At 40.8% G+C, this 16,163-nt stretch overlaps 1 pseudogene; it reads right to left on the bottom strand.

Moving 5' to 3' along the window:
- Positions 1-1,910: 1,910 nt before the first annotated feature.
- On the bottom strand, positions 1,911-15,810 carry LOC126086296 (serine/threonine-protein kinase ULK2-like; annotated as a pseudogene).
- Positions 15,811-16,163: the final 353 nt, after the last annotated feature.

Genomic DNA, 16,163 nt, shown 5'->3' with positions numbered 1-16,163 from the left:
AAGAACAAAGTGGGAGGCCTCACTGTACCTGATTTTAGGAACTCTTATACTGACACAGTAGTCAAAATAGCCTGGTACTGGTACAACAACAGATACATAGACCAATTGGACAGAATTGAGAATCCAGACATAAATCCATCCACATATGAGCAGCTGACATTTGACAAAGGCCCAAAGTCACTTAAATGGGGAAAAGACAGTCTCTTTAACAAATGGTGCTGACATAACTGGATACCCATCTGCAAAAAAATGAAACAAGACCCATACCTCACACTATGCCCCAAAACTAACTCAAAATGGATCAAAGACCTAAGTATAAAATCTAAAATGAAAAAGATCATGGAATAAAAAATAGAGATGATGCTAGGAGCCCTAATACATGACATAAACGGTATACAAAACATTACAAACAATGGAGAAACACCAGAAGAGAAACTAGATAACTGGGAGCTCCTGAGAATCAAACACCTATGCTCATCCAAAGACTTCACCAAAAAAGTAAAAAGATTACCTACAGACTGGGAAAAAGCTTTTAGCTATGACATTTCTGATCAGCATCTGATCTTTAAAATCTACATGATACTGCAAAACCTCAACAACAAAAAGAAAAATAGCCCAATTAAAAAATGGGCAAAGAATATGAACAGACACTTCACTAAAGAAGACATTCGGGTAGCTAACAGATACATGAGGAAATGCTCACGATTATTAGCTATTAGAGAACTGCAAATCAAACCTGCAATGAGATTCCATCTCACTCCAAAAAGGATGGCGTTAATCCAAAATACACAAAATAATAAATATTGGAGAGGTTGTGGAGAGACTGGAACACTTATGCACTGCTGGTGGGAATGTAAAATGGTACAACCACTTTGGAAATAGATTTGGCACTTCCTTAAAAAGCTAGAAATAGAACTACCACATGATCCAGCAATACCATTCCTTGGACTATATCCTAGAGAAATAAGAGCCCTTACACAAACAGACATATGCACACCCGAGTTCATTGCAGCTCTGTTTACAATAGGAAAAAGATGGAAGCAGAGGTAGGATCAACATGCCAGAGTAGTTAGACACTTCTGGTGATCCCTCTTACAACAAAGACCCTAAAAAACAAGTGAAACGATTATATTATGACAAGGTAGGAGCCCTGAATATCAAAGGCGAAGTTACAAAATGGACTGAGCAGCAGGGGGAGGGAGAGATGGTTCAGAAGCAGAGAGGAGCTACCTGACCTGAATCACCAGGAGCCCTCAGGCACTATTCCCAGGAGTGACTGTGGTGGGCTGACAGTAGCATTCAACCACAGTTTCCTCGGGGAGAAACAGCCAGCTGTACAGCCTACTCACACCTCCGGAACCAGAGAATAACAGTGCTTTCGGTAAAAGCTAAGTACTTGCTTATATTTTACTGTGCCCCCAGCCTCCAAGCCAGCTTCAGTGGCTGTCGATTTCCCAGGGCCTGAGATAGGTACTACTGAGCGTCCTGAGCCATTCCCCCAGCCTTGGAGAAGGAATAAATTCACAACTGGGAGAAAAGATAATCTGCCATCTCCACTAAGCTGGAGCGCTCAGGACAGAAGCAGCTCCTGTCCAGGCATAAATGGTCTGTGGACATTGACTACCTTTCCCCCCTGCATGGACATGTGTGGGCCTATTTCAGGAGAATAGGCCCTTGTTGGCAGATGCCAACTGTTTCATTTGTGCAGTGGAGAAATGGATGTTTGATATTTGACACAGCGTTGCCTATTAAACAGGGTACTCACCTACCTGCATCAGGGGCTTAAGGTCTGGTGGCTCCACTCATGTCACTCATCTATTTGTGACAGGGGTCCAAGGATAACTGGTACCTCCCAATCCTTACAACCAAAAGCATTGGGTGCCCATGGTCAATCTGCAGAATCCATCCACCTATGCTCTCTAGGGGACAGGGACAAGATTTCCTCACAGACACTCAGGAGATGGTTGTCAGCCCCCTGGCTTGTTCAGAGTGTGACTCCTTGCTGTAACCAGATACCGGTACCTACAGCAATCACCCTTGCCCCTCTAAGACTGTAGGACAGGGCCTGTACCACACACTTGATGACCAGCTACTTGGACACCTGAGCTGAGCCTATACAAGAAAAGTGAATAGACTCTTAGGCTCATGTACCTGATAACAGCTCTAGCCATTTGGTGACAGGACCTTAGACCTTCCAAGGTGAAAATAATCAAGCTAGCTCACTCAAGCAGCCTATTTGGGCCTACCAAAACAAAACAAAGCATGAACCTAGAATATAGTAAGCAAACACAAAATAAACTAATACAGTAACTTTTAGATGGCTCAGAGACAACAGTCAATATCAAATCACATAAAGCAGATCATGATCGCTTCAAAAATCTCTCGAAACAAAGACTCAAGGGATCTTCTTAATAAAGATACCTTCCTGGAATTACCAGATGCAGAATACAAAATTTTGATATACAGAACTCTTCAAGACATCAGGAAGAAGATTAGGCAATATGCAGAACAAGCCAAGGAACACACAGATAAAGCAGTTGAAGAAATTAAAAAGGTTATTCAAGAACATAATGAAAAATTTAATAAGCTGCAAGAATCCATAGAGAGAGAGAGAAATCAGAAATTCAGAAGATTAACAATAAAATTACAGAATTATACAACTGAATGGAAAATCAGAGGAGCAGAACTGAGCAAGTGGAAGGCAGAATTGGAGAGACTGAAGATAAAACACTTGGCACCAATATATTCCAAGAAAAATCAGATAAAAGAACTTTAAAAAATGAAGAAATCTTAAGAATCATGTGGGACTCTACCAAGAGAAATAACCTACGAGTGAATGGAGTACCAGAACAGGGAGGGATAACAGAAAATACAGAGAGAATTGTTGAAGATTTGTTGACAGAAAACTTCTCTGATATCGTGATAGATGAAAAGGTATCTATCCAAGATGCTCATCGAGCTCCATACAAGGTAGATCTCAAAAGAAAGTCACCAAGACATATTTAATCAAACTTGCCAAAACCAAAGACAAAGAGAGAATATTAAGAGCAAGCAGGGATTAAACAAAAAGTCACCTAGAAAGGAGAGTCAGTAAGAATAAGCTCAGACTACTCAGCAGAAACCATGCAGGCAAGAAGGAAATGGGATGACTTACATAAACCATTGATGGAAAAAAACTGCCAGCCAAGAATCATATATCCAGCAAAACTGTCTCTCAATATGAAGGTGAAAATAGGACATTTCCAGATAAACAGAAGTTTAGGGAATTCATAAAATCAAACCAAAATTACAAGAAATATTAAAGGGAGTTCTCTGGTTAGAAAATAAATAATATCAGATTTCAACCCAAGCCTAGACCACAGGACAGAGCAACCAGATGTCAACCCAGATAAGGAAATCACACAAATAAATTAAGATAAAAAATGATCAAAACAGGGAAACAACGATGTCATTAGTAAAAGAAGACAACATTAAAACAACAAAGAGGGAATGAGAAATGTAGTCATAGACGCTTCGTATGGAGAGGAAGGCAGGGCAATATAAAAAATAAAAGCTAGGATTAAACTTAGAAAAACAGGGGTAAATATTAAGGTAACCAAAAAGGAGACAAACAATCCTACTAATCAAAACAAAATACAAGAAAAAAAAGTCTCAGCAGAAACAAAATCTACAACAACAAATAGGAGGAAAAGACAATATATAAAGTACTCAGCATGAAAAATTAAGTGGGAAAAAGAAACAGTCAAAAAAACACAAAAAACGACGTCAAAATGACAGCACTAAACTCATACCTATCCATAATTAAGCTGAATGTAAATGGACTAAATGCACCAATAAAGAGACAGAGAATGGCAGAATGGATAAGAAAACATGATCCGTCTATATGCTGCCTACAAGAGACACACCTTAGACTTAGAGACACAAACAAACTAAAACTCAAAGGATGGAAAAAATATATCAAGCAAACGACAATCGAAAAAAGACCAGGAGTGGCAATATTAATTTCTGACAAAATAATCTTTAAAGTTAAATCCACCACAAAGGATAAGGAATGACACTACATAATGATTAAAGGAACTATATACCAGGAGGATAAAACCATATTAAATATTTATGCACCCAATGACAGGGATGCAAGATACATAAAACAAACTCTATCAGCATTGAAAAGTGAGATAGACAGCCCCACAATTATAGTGGGAGGCTTCAACACACCACTTTCTGGACAGAACATCCAGAAAGAAGCTCAGTAAAGACGGGGAAGACCTAAATGCTACAACCAACCAACCTGATCTTATAGGCATATACAGGACACTCCACCCAACAGCAGCCAAGTATACTTCCTATTCTAGTGCACATGAAACTTTCTCTGGAATAGACCACGTTTTAGGTCAGAAAGCAAGCCTTAGCAGAATCCAAAACATCAAAATATTACAAAGCATCTTCTCTGACCATAAGGCCATAAAAGAAATCAATAACAGAAAAAGCAGGGAAAAGAAGTCAAACACTTGGAAACTGAACAATAACCCACTAAAAAAAAAAGACTGGCTTATAGAAGATGTTAAGGATGGAATAAAGAAATTCAGAGAATCCAAGGAAAATGAAAACACTTCCTATCAGGACCTTTGGGACACAGCAAAAGCAGTGCTCAGAGGTCAATTTATATCAACAAATGCACACATACAAAAGGAAGAAAGGGACGAAATCAAATAATTATCCTTACAACTTGAACTAATAAAAAGAGAGCAACAAAAGAAACCCTCAGACACCAGAAGAAAACAAATAATAAAAACTAGAGCAGAATTAAATGAAATACAGAACAGAAAAACTGTTGAGTTAACAAGACCAAAAGCTGGTTCTTTGAAAAAATTAACAAAATTGATAAACCACTGGCCAAACTGACAAAACAAAAACGGGAGAGGAAGCAAATAACCCAAACAAGAAATTAAATGGGTGATACCACAACAGACCCAACTGAAATTAAAAGATTACTATGAAAAATTGTACTCTAACAAATTTGAAAACGTAGGAGAAAAGGATGAATTTCTAGAAACACACTACTTACCTAAACTAACAGGTAGAACAACCAAATAAATCCATAACAAAAGAAGAGCTTGAAAAGGAATTGAAAAACTCTCAAAAAAAAAAAAAAAAAAAAAAAAAAAAGCCAGCCTGAAAGGATTCGCTGCAGAGTTCTATCAAACTTTCAAAGAGTTAAGAGCACTAATAATAAAGGCATTTCAGTGCATAGAAAAGGATGGAATACTACCAAATTCATTCTATGAAGCCAACATATTCCCGATACAAAAATCAGGTAAAGATGCCACAAAAAAAGAAAATTACAGAACTATATCCCTCACAAACTTACATGCAAAAGTCCTCAACAAAATTCTACCCAATAGAATTCAACAACATATCAAAAAAATAATTCACCATGATCAAGTGGGATTCATACCAGGTATGCAGGGATGGTTTGACATTAGAAAAACAATTAATGTATTTTTTTAATCCATCATACAAATAACACAAAAGACAAGAACCACATGATCTTATCAACTGATGCAGAAAAGGCATTTGACAAAATTCAACACCCGTTCATGATAAAAAACTCTCAGCAAAATATGAATAGAAGGAAAATTCCTGAACATAATAATGAGCATTTACACAAAGCCAACAGCCAACATCACCCTAAATGGAGAGAGCCTGAAAGCATTCCCCTTGAGAACAGGAACCAGATAAGGATGCCCTTTATCACCACTCTTATTCAACATTGTGCTGGAAGTCCTAGCCAGAGCAACAAGGCTAGATAAAGAAATAAAGGGCATCCAGATTGGTAAGAAAGCAGTCAAAGTTTCTCTACTTGCAGATGACATGATCTTATACAAAGAAAACCCTAAGGAATCCTCAAGAAAACTACTGAAACTAATAAAAGAGTTCCACAGAGTATCGGGGTACAAGATAAACATACAAAAATCAGCTGAATTCGTCTACACCAACAGAAAGAACATCGAGGAGGAAATCACCAAATCAGTGCCATTTACAGTAGCCCCCAAGAAGATAAAATACTTAAGAATAAATCTTACCAAAGATGTAAAAGACCTATACAAAGAAAACTACAAGGTACTACTGCAAGAAACTAAGAGGGACCTAAAAAAGTGGAAATACATACTTTGCTCATGGATAGGAAGATGTAACACTGTAAAAGTGTCTATTCTACCAAAAGTGATCTGTATGTACAATGTAATTCCGATCTAAATTCCAAAGACTTTTTTAATGAGATGGAAAAACAAATCACCAACTTCATATGGAAGGGCAAGAGGCCCTGGATAAGCAAAGCATTACTGAAAAAGAACAAAGTGGAGGCCTCACTGTACATGATTTTAGAACCTATTATACAGCCACAGTAGTCAAAACAGCCTGGTACTGGTACAACAACAGGTACATGGACCAATGGAACAGAATTGAGAATCCAGACATAAATCTATCCACATATGAGCAGCTGATGTTTGACAAAGGCCCAAAGTCACTTAAATGGGGAAAAGACAGTCTGTTCAACAAATGTTGCTGACATAACTGGATATCCATCTGCAAAAAAGTGAAACAAGGCCCATACCTCACACCATGTACAAAAACTAACTCAAAATGAATCAAAGACCTAAATATAAAACCTAAAATAATAAAGGTCATGGAAGAAAAAATAGTGACAATGCTAGGAGCCCTAATACATGGTATAAACAGTATACAAAACATTATGAGTAATGCAGAAGAGAAACTAGATAACTGGGAGCTCCTAAAAACCAAAGACCTATGCTCATCTAAAGACTTCATCAAAAGAATAAAAAGATTACCGAAAGACTGGGAAAAAGTTTTTGGCGATGAAATTTCTGATTGGCATCTGATCTCTAAAATCTACGTGATACTGCAAAACCTAACCAACAAAAAGACAAATAAACCAATTAAAAAATGGGCAAAGGATATGAACAAGTACTTCACCAAAGAAGACATTCAGATAGCTAACAGACACATAAGGAAATGCTCACGATCATTAGCCAATAGAGAAATGCAAATCAAAACTACAATGAGATTACATCTCACTCCAATAAGGCTGGCATCAATCCAAAAAACACAAAATAATAAACGTTGGAGAGGTTGTGGAGAGAACACCTATACACTGCTGGTGGGAATGTAAAATGGTAAAACCACTTCTGAAATCAATTTGGCACTTCTTTAAAAAGCTAGAAATAGAACCACCATATGATCCAGCAATCCTTCTCCTTGGAATATATCCCAGAGAAATCAGAGCCTTTACATGAACAGATATATCATATCCATGTTCACTGCAGCACTGTTTACAATAGCAAAAAGATGGAAGCAACCAAAGTGCCCATCAAAGGATGAATGGATAAATAAAGTATGGTGTATTCACACAGTGGAATACTACACATCGGTAAAGAACAATGATGTATACGTGAAACATTTCATAACATGGAGGAATCTGGAAGGCATTATACTAAGTGAAATTACTCAGTTGCAAAAGGAAAAATATTGTACAAGACCACTATTGCAAGAACTCAAGAAATAACTCAAACAGAGAAGAAAATATTCTTTGATAGTTATGACAGTGGGGAGGAAGGAAGGGAGAGGGGTATTCACTAATTATATAGTAGGCAAGGAATATTTTAGGTGAAGGGAAAGACAGCACACAATACAGGAGAGGTCAGCACAACTGGACTAAACCAAAGCAAAGCAGTTTCCTGAATAAACCGAACACTTAGAAGGCCATAGTAGCAGGGGCAGGGGTTTGGGAACCCTGGTTTCAGGGGACATCTAAGTCAATTGGCATAATAAAATCTATTAAGAAAACATTCTGCATCCCACTTTGGAGAGTGGCGTCTGGGGTCTTAAGTGCTAGCAAGCAGCCATCTAAGATGCATCAACTCGTCTCAACCTACTGGAGCAAAGAATGAAGAACACCAAAGACACAAGGTAATTATGAGCCCAAGAGACAGGAAGGACCACATAAATTAGAGACTACATCAGCCTGAGACCAGAAGAACTAGATGGTGCCTAGCTACAACTCATGACTGGCCTGACAGGGAATAAAACAGAGGATCCCTGATGGAGCAGGAGAACAGTGGGTTGCAGACCTCAAATTCTCATAAAAAGACCAGGCTTAATGGTCTGACTGAGACTAGAAGGGCCACAGAGATTATGGTCCGCACACCTTCTGTTAGCCTAAGACTGGAACCATTCCCAAGGCCAACTCTTCAGACAGGACTCGGACTGGACTGTAAGATAGAAAATGATGCTGGTGAGGAGTGAGCTTCTTGGCTCAAGTAGACACATAAGACTATGTGGGCAGCTCCTGTCTGGAGGGGAGATGAGAAGGCAGAGGGAGACAGAAGCTGGCTGAATGAACAAGGGGAATACAGGGTGGAGAGAAGGAGTGTGCGGTCTCATTAAAAAAAAAAAAAATTTTTTTTAATTGGGGGAGAGCAACTAGGAGCATATAACAAGGCATATATAAATTTTTTATGAGAGACTGACTTCATTTGTAAACTTTCACTTAAAGTACGAAAAAGAAAAAACTGGAATAGACTAAGACAAACACCCAGGGGAACACAGACACCATGTGAGGATTGTCTAGAAACCAAGGAACACCAAGAAACCAAGAAACACCCTGGGTTCCGGCAAGGCCCAAACCTTGATTTGGATTTTAGCCTGCTGAACTGTGAGAAAATAAATTTTTGTTCTTTAATGCCATCTGTCACGGATTGAATTGTGCCCCCGCAAAATAGGTCAACTTGGCTAGGCCATGATTCTAAGTATTTTGTGATTGCCCACCATTTTGTCATCTGATGAGATTTTCACATGTTGTAAATTCTACTTCTATGATGTTGTTGAGCCAGGATTAAAGGCAGTTATGTTAATGAGGCAGGACTCAATCTAAAAGATTTGGTTGTGTTTTTGCCAATCTCTTTTGAGATATAAAAGAAAGAAGGGAGCAGAATGACACGGGGATCTCACACCACCAAGAAATAAGAGTCAGGACAATAGAGCGTACTTTTGACCCCGAGTCCCTGTGCTGAGAAGCTCCTCGACCAGGGCAGATTGATCACAAGGACCTTCCCCCAGAACTGACAGAGACAGAAAGCCTTCGCCTGGAGCTGGCACACTGAATTTGGATTTCTAGCCTCCTAGACTTTGAAAGAATAAATTTTTCTTTGTTAAAGCCATCCATTTGCAGTATTTCTGTTATAGCAGCACTAGATAACTAAGATCCCCCACATGTCTGTCAGTTTGTTGTACTGTGGGGGCTTGCGTGCTCCTGTGACGCTGGAAGCTTTGCTACCGGTATTCAGATACCAGCAGGGTCACCCATGGAGGACAGGTTTCAGCTGAGCTTCCAGACTAAGACAGACTAGGAAGAAGGACCCGGCAGTCTGCTTCTGAAAAGTATTAGCCTATGAAAACTTATGAATAGCAGCGGAACACTGTCTGATGTAGTGCTGGAAGATGAGCCCCCCAGGTTGGAAAGCACTCAGAAGATGACTGGGGAAGAGCGGCCTCCTCAAAGTAGAGTCAACCTTAATGACGTGGATGGAGTAATGCTTTCGGGACCTTCATTTGCTGATGTGGCCCTACTCAAAATGAGAAGAAACATCTGCAAACATCCATTAATACTTGGAATGTGGAATGTACGAAGTATGAATCTAGGAAAATTGGGAATCCTCAAAAATGAAATGAAATGCACAAGCATCGATATCCTAGGCATTAGTGAGCTGAAATGGACTGGTATTGGCCATTTTGAATAGGACAATCATATAGTCTGCAATGCTGGAAATGACAACTTGAAGAGGAATGGTGTTGCATTCATCGCCAAAAAGAACATTTCAAGATCTACCCTGAAGTACAATGCTGTCAGTGATAGGATAATATCCATACGTCTACAAGGTTTTTTTTATAAGGAAGACCAGATAATACGACTATTTTTCAAATTTATGCACCAACCACTAGAGGCAAAGATGAAGAAATAGAAGATTCTTATCAGCTGCTGCAGATTGAAATTGATCGAACATGCAATCAAGATGCATTGATAATTACTGGCGATTGGAATGTGAAAGTTGGAAACAAAGAAGAAGGATCAGTAGTTGGAAAATATGGCCCTGGTGATAGAAACAATGCCAGAGGTCGAATGATAGACCTTTGCAAGACCAACAACTTCGTCATTGCAAATATCTTCTTTCACCAACATTAACGGCGACTATACATATTTTTTTTTTTTATACACATGGACCTCGCCAGATGGAACACACAGGAAGCAAATTGACTACATCTGTGGAAAGAGATGATGGAAAAGCTCGATATCATCAGTCAGAACAAGGCCAGGAGCCGACTACGGAACAGACTATCAATCGCCCATATGCAAGTTCAAGCTGAAACTGAAGAAAATCAGAGCAAGTCCATGAGAGCCAAAATATGACCTTGAGTATATCCCACCTGAATTTAGAGACCATCTGAAGAATAGATTTGACGCATTGAGCACTAGTGACTGAAGGCCAGATGAGTTGTGGAATGACGTCAAGGACATCATTAATGAAGAAAACAAGAGGTCATTAAAAAAGACAGGAAAGAAAGAAAAGATCAAAATCGATGTCAGAGGAGACTCTGAAACTTGCTTTTGAATGTCAAGCAGCTAAAGCAAAAGGAAGAATTGATGAAGTAAAAGAACTGAACAGAAGATTTCAAAGGGTGGCTCGAGAAGACAAAGTAAAGTATTATAATGACATGTGCAAAGTGCTGAAGATGGAAAACCAAAAGGGAAGAACATGCTCGGCGTTTCTCAAGCTAAAACTACTGAAGAAAAAATTCAGCCTCGAGTTGCGATAGTGAAAGATTCTATGGGGAAAATATTAAATGATGCAGGGAGCATCAAAAGAAGATGGAAGAAATACACAGAATCATTATACCAAAAAAATTAGTCAATGTTCAACCATTTCAAGCGGTAGCATATGATCAGGAACTGATAGTACTGAAGGAAGAAGTCCAAGCTGCTCTGAAGGCATTGGCGAAAAACAAGGCTCCAGGAATTGATGGAATGTCAACTGAGATGTTTCAACAAACAGATGCAGCGCTAGAGGTGCTCACTCGTCTATGCCAAGAAATATGGAAGACAGCTTCCTGGCCAACTGAGTGGAAGAGGTCCATATTTATGACTATTCCCAAGAAAGGTGATCCAACCGACTGTGGAAATTATAGAACAATATCATTAATATCACATGCAAGTAAAATTTTGCTGAATATCATTCAAATATGGCTACAGCAGTATATGGACAGGGAACTGCCAGAAATTCAGGCCGGTTTCAGAAGAGGACGTGGAACCAGGGATATCATTGCTGATGTCAGACGGATCCTGGCTGAAAGCACAGAATACCAGAAGGATGTTTACCTGTGTTTTATTGACTATGCAAAGGCATTCAACTGTGTGGATCATAACAAACTATGGGTAACACTGCGAAGAGTGGGAATTCCAGAACACTTAATTGTGCTCATGAGGAACCTTTACATAGATCAAGAGGCAGTTGTTCGGACAGAACAGGGGATACTGATTGCTTTAGAGTCAGGAAAGGTGTGTGTCAGGGTTGTATTCTCTCACCATACCTCTTCAATCTGTATGCTGAGCAAATAATACGAAAAGCTGGACTATATGAAGAACAGGGCATCAGGATTGGAGGAAAGAAGACTCATTAACAACCTGCGTTATGGAGATGACACAACCTTGCTGGCTGAAAGTGAAGAGGACTTCAAGCACTTACTAATGAAGATCAAAGACCACAGCCTTCAGTATGGATTACACCTCAACATAAAGAAAACAAAAATCCTCACAACTGGACCAATGAGCAACATCCTGATAAATGGAGAAAAGATTGAAGTTGTCAAGGATTTCATTTTACTTGGATCCACAATCAACAGCCATAGAAGCAGCAGTCAAGAAATCAAAAGAAGCATCGCATTGGGTAGATCTGCTGGAAAGGACCTCTTTGAAGTGTTGAAGGGCAAAGATGTCACCTTGAAGACTAAGGTGCGCCTGACCCAAGCCATGGTATTTTTAACTGCATCATATGCATGTGAAAGCTGGAAAATGAATAAGGAAGACCAAAGAATTGACACCTTTGAATTGTGGTGTTGGTGAAGAATATTGAGTATACCATGGACTGCCAAAACAATGAACAAATCTATCTTGGAGGAAGTACAACCAGAATGCTCCTTAGAAGCAAGGATGGCAAGACTGCATCTTACATACTTTGGACATGCTGTCAGAAGGGATCAGTCCCTGGAGAAGGACATCGTGCTTGGCAGAGTACAGGGTCAGCGGAAAAGAGGAAGACCCTCAATGAGGCGGATTGACACAGTGGCTGCCACAATAAGCTCAAGCATAACAACGATTGTAAGGATGGCTCATGACTGGGCAGGATCCCAGCTGGAGAAAGCCCACTGGGCTGGTGTTAGGCCTTCATACAACTGCAGATCTTGGAGAACCATGGAGATTTATGCCAGAGCTGGCAGTAGATGTCAGATTCTGTTCTATGCGCTGATAATTCCTTATCTGAATAGGAACTGAAATTGGTGCTGTTTCACTGTGATGTAGGGTAGGCTGACACAGCCCTCCACACACCAAGAACTTGTTTGAAGCACATTCTATCATATGTGTAATCTGATGATATGTCATGTGGAACCAAAATAAAGTCATCTGTGTCACAAGAAGAGTTCTTGCTACTAGTACTGGCAGAATCTTTGGACGCTTGTAGATAGTTGGGAGGACCCAATTTCGGGGAAGATAAGTTTTCTTCCTGAATATACTGCATATCTAGAAGGGATGGTGGAGAGGCAAAACAACAAGATGGAGAGCCCCCACAGGGGCTTCCAGAAACAGAAGCAGCATACATGGGTACCGGAACTATGTAAGCTTTTTTTTTTTTTAAACTGGAAATTGCTCAAGAAAAGGATGGCTAAAAAATGCCTCAAAGTCTGTTCTGTCTCTTTGGTTTCTTTGAAGGAAACCCAAAAGGAGATTAGTCAAATAAGGTGATGTTTCTCTGGGACTACTAGCCATTAAACTCTTGTGTTTTTCATAAAATATCCTCAGATCTTGAGGACTATTGGCCTGAAAAAGTGGTTTTCCAACTAGGCATTGGTATGCCATTGTTCCTATGCTCCACAAGTCAACATTAGCATCATAATTTTGAGACATCATAATCTCAGGAGCCATGTACACTGGGGAGTCACACAGTGTTGCAGTCATCATATTACTATGTAGGTGACTTAGGTTGGATTCTCTAGGGATGCAAAACCAGTGAAATATATATTCAAGGAAATGGCTCATGCCATTGTAAAGGCTGACAAGTCCCAAGTCCATGGGTCACGTGTCAAGCTGGAGGCTTCTCCTGACTCATGTAGCTACAGGGGCTGAGGAAGCCAAGACTGGCTGGCAATACAGCATGCCACTGGCTCAAGCCCAAGAAAAAGAACTATCAAATGATGACGAACCAGATGCAGAATCCAGAGTGAGCAAAAGCCAGCAAGCTTTGCCAGATCATCAGTGTATATTGGATGCAGGCCACACCATCAAGAAAACTCCCCTTACAACTGATTGGCTGCTCATAGCAGATTTCATCATGAGGTGATTACATCATGTCAGATCTCATCATAGGGTGATTACATTATGTCAAATGTTGTCATGGAGGCGATTACATTATGGAAGAGCAATCATTCCAAAGTCTGCCAAATCACATTATGAAAGGGACAGTGTGAGAAAGAGATTGTAGGGGCCTAACGTCCTGGGTATTATAGCATTTTTGCTGCCTGGCTTGCATAGTTAGTTTTGCATACCCCAGTGATTTTGTGGTTTGTTTCTCCCCTTCCCTCACCCACTCTCTGTGATTCTATAATGTTTAAAATTAACCTATGGTCCTCTTGGAGAAACAGAAGAACAATCAATAAGATTGGGACAAGACAACCAGGCAATGGGGGCCCATCTTGTGACTGAAACCAGGATGGCATCAGAGGACCGCTAAAAATACCCACAGAGGGTCAACATGTCTGAAATGTAGTCAGCATGCCCCTCTCAAAGGGGAACTGCCATTTTCCAGTTTTTCCAAGCCTAAGCCCTAACCGTATAAAACCGTCCTGTCCATCTCTGACAGACAGACTTTGGAGAAGCCCATTCCCCTCTGTCTCTTGTATACTGGTGTACAATAAAGCCCCCTTGCTGCTTACCTTACCCTCACCATTGGTTTTGAGGTAGGCGGCTCGAATCCATGTTTTGTGTTTTGCCGTAACAATTACATAACTGCCGAAACACTGAGGATCATGGACCAGCCAAGTTAACACATAACCTTAACCATTACAGTAGGAAATGAGCAAAATCAAGATCTGCTATTTTGATGGAAATACCACAAGATGTTCTGTGGCTTAAGATCTCTGTTGGTTATCCCTTTGCTGTGTAAGATTCTCATGGCAATCGCAATGTGATGCAGAAACACTCTGACAGTATCTTCCCTGAGGGTCCCTTTAGTTCGCAAATTATCTGCCAGATTGCCACCATTGCAATATTCCATTACCAGAAAGACAGAGTTGGGTAATCCCTGAACATCATAGAGTTCATGTTGAAGTTCCTTTAAGATTTTAACTGCCTTTACAAGCAGTATTTGTGATTTCAACGAACCCAAATTTCAACAAGTTCTTTTTATTAATACTTCTGAAAAAATTCTTATTTTTTTAAATTATTTATTTTGTTATTGTTGAGCGTATACACAGCAAAACACACACCAATTCAATTTCTACATGTACAATTCAGTGACATTGATTACATTCTTCAGAGTTGTGAAGCAATTCGCACTCTCCTTTTCTGAGTTGTTCCATCATTCATTGACATAAACTCACTGCCCCATAAGCTTCCTAGCTAATCTTTCCAGTTGATGTTGTCACTTTGATCCCACACAGATAGTTCTTAAAAGAGCCCAAGGCTCAAGGCAGACATTTTTTACTAAAGCTGAACTATTGTTTGGTTTTTAAGAAGACTTCCAAACCGAAACCAGACCAAACCGGTTGCCATCAGTGGATTCCGACTCATAGCGACCCTACAGGACAGAGAAGAATTGCCCCATGGAGTTTCCAAGGAGAGGCAGGTACGTTAGAACTGCCAATCTTTTGGTTAGCAGTCCAGCTCTTAACCCCTGCGCCACAAGGGCTTCAAGAAGACTTCCGGGGATATTTTTGGGTTTTAATTTTAATGGCTACTTTTTTTTTCCCAATCAGTGTTCTGGCAGTGCCTCTCCCAGAAGACGACGGTGAAGGCCCGGTGTTCCAAGAGGTTCCTCTTGCTGTGCTTGAGTCGCCCACCACCTCCTTGTCGGTCCGGGCATACAGTGGGCATACAGCAGAGCCGACTGGATCAGCACCGCCGGGCGGCCAGATTGGGGAAGCATTGCCCTAGTCCGGGAGGACGCTCATGCACAGAGGCCACAGCGGAAACGGGGGAGGTCGCCTTGCTGGCTGGGGTGAGCGAGACCTTATCCTACCCCTGCCGCCCCTCATGGTCTGGACTGCCGCCTGCGAGGGCCCCCTGGAGCGGCTGTCTCGGCGCTGTCTGCCTGGGGCGCCACCGCCTTCACTGCGCGTCCCCCGGAGCCGCGCGCACCCGGGAGAGGCGCCGGGACTCGCAATCCCGGCTCGCTTGCCGCCTGTGGCTGCTGCTACTGCTGCAGCTGCCGTCGCCCTAGAACCTGAGAAGCTGCTGTCCGCGCCCATACCAAAACCCAAACCAAAACACCATTGCTGTTGAGTCGATTCCAACTCAAAGCGACCCTATAGGACAGAGGAGAACCCCCGCAACAATTGTTCCAACGAGCGATTGTTGAATTTGAACTGCTGACCTTTTGGTTAGCAGCCGAGCTCTTAACCACTGCGCCACCAAGGTTCTAATGCAACACCCCATAGGACACTCTTAAAGTCCTAAAATGACAATGATAGGGGGCAAGAAGCTCTTTGCCACTGTGCAGGGGAAGGCAGGCAGCTCATCTCTGTCCAAACTTCCCCCTGGAAAAATAATGTAAGTAACGGACACTCAAGTTTAGGCCCTGGAGTCGCCTGGAAAACAAAAT

The sequence above is a fragment of the Elephas maximus genome, chromosome 11 (assembly GCF_024166365.1).
Source record: "Elephas maximus indicus isolate mEleMax1 chromosome 11, mEleMax1 primary haplotype, whole genome shotgun sequence".
NCBI classification, from domain to species: domain Eukaryota; kingdom Metazoa; phylum Chordata; class Mammalia; order Proboscidea; family Elephantidae; genus Elephas; species Elephas maximus.
Note: the sequence above shows the minus strand (reverse complement) of the source record. Positions and strands in the feature narration are given on the sequence as shown.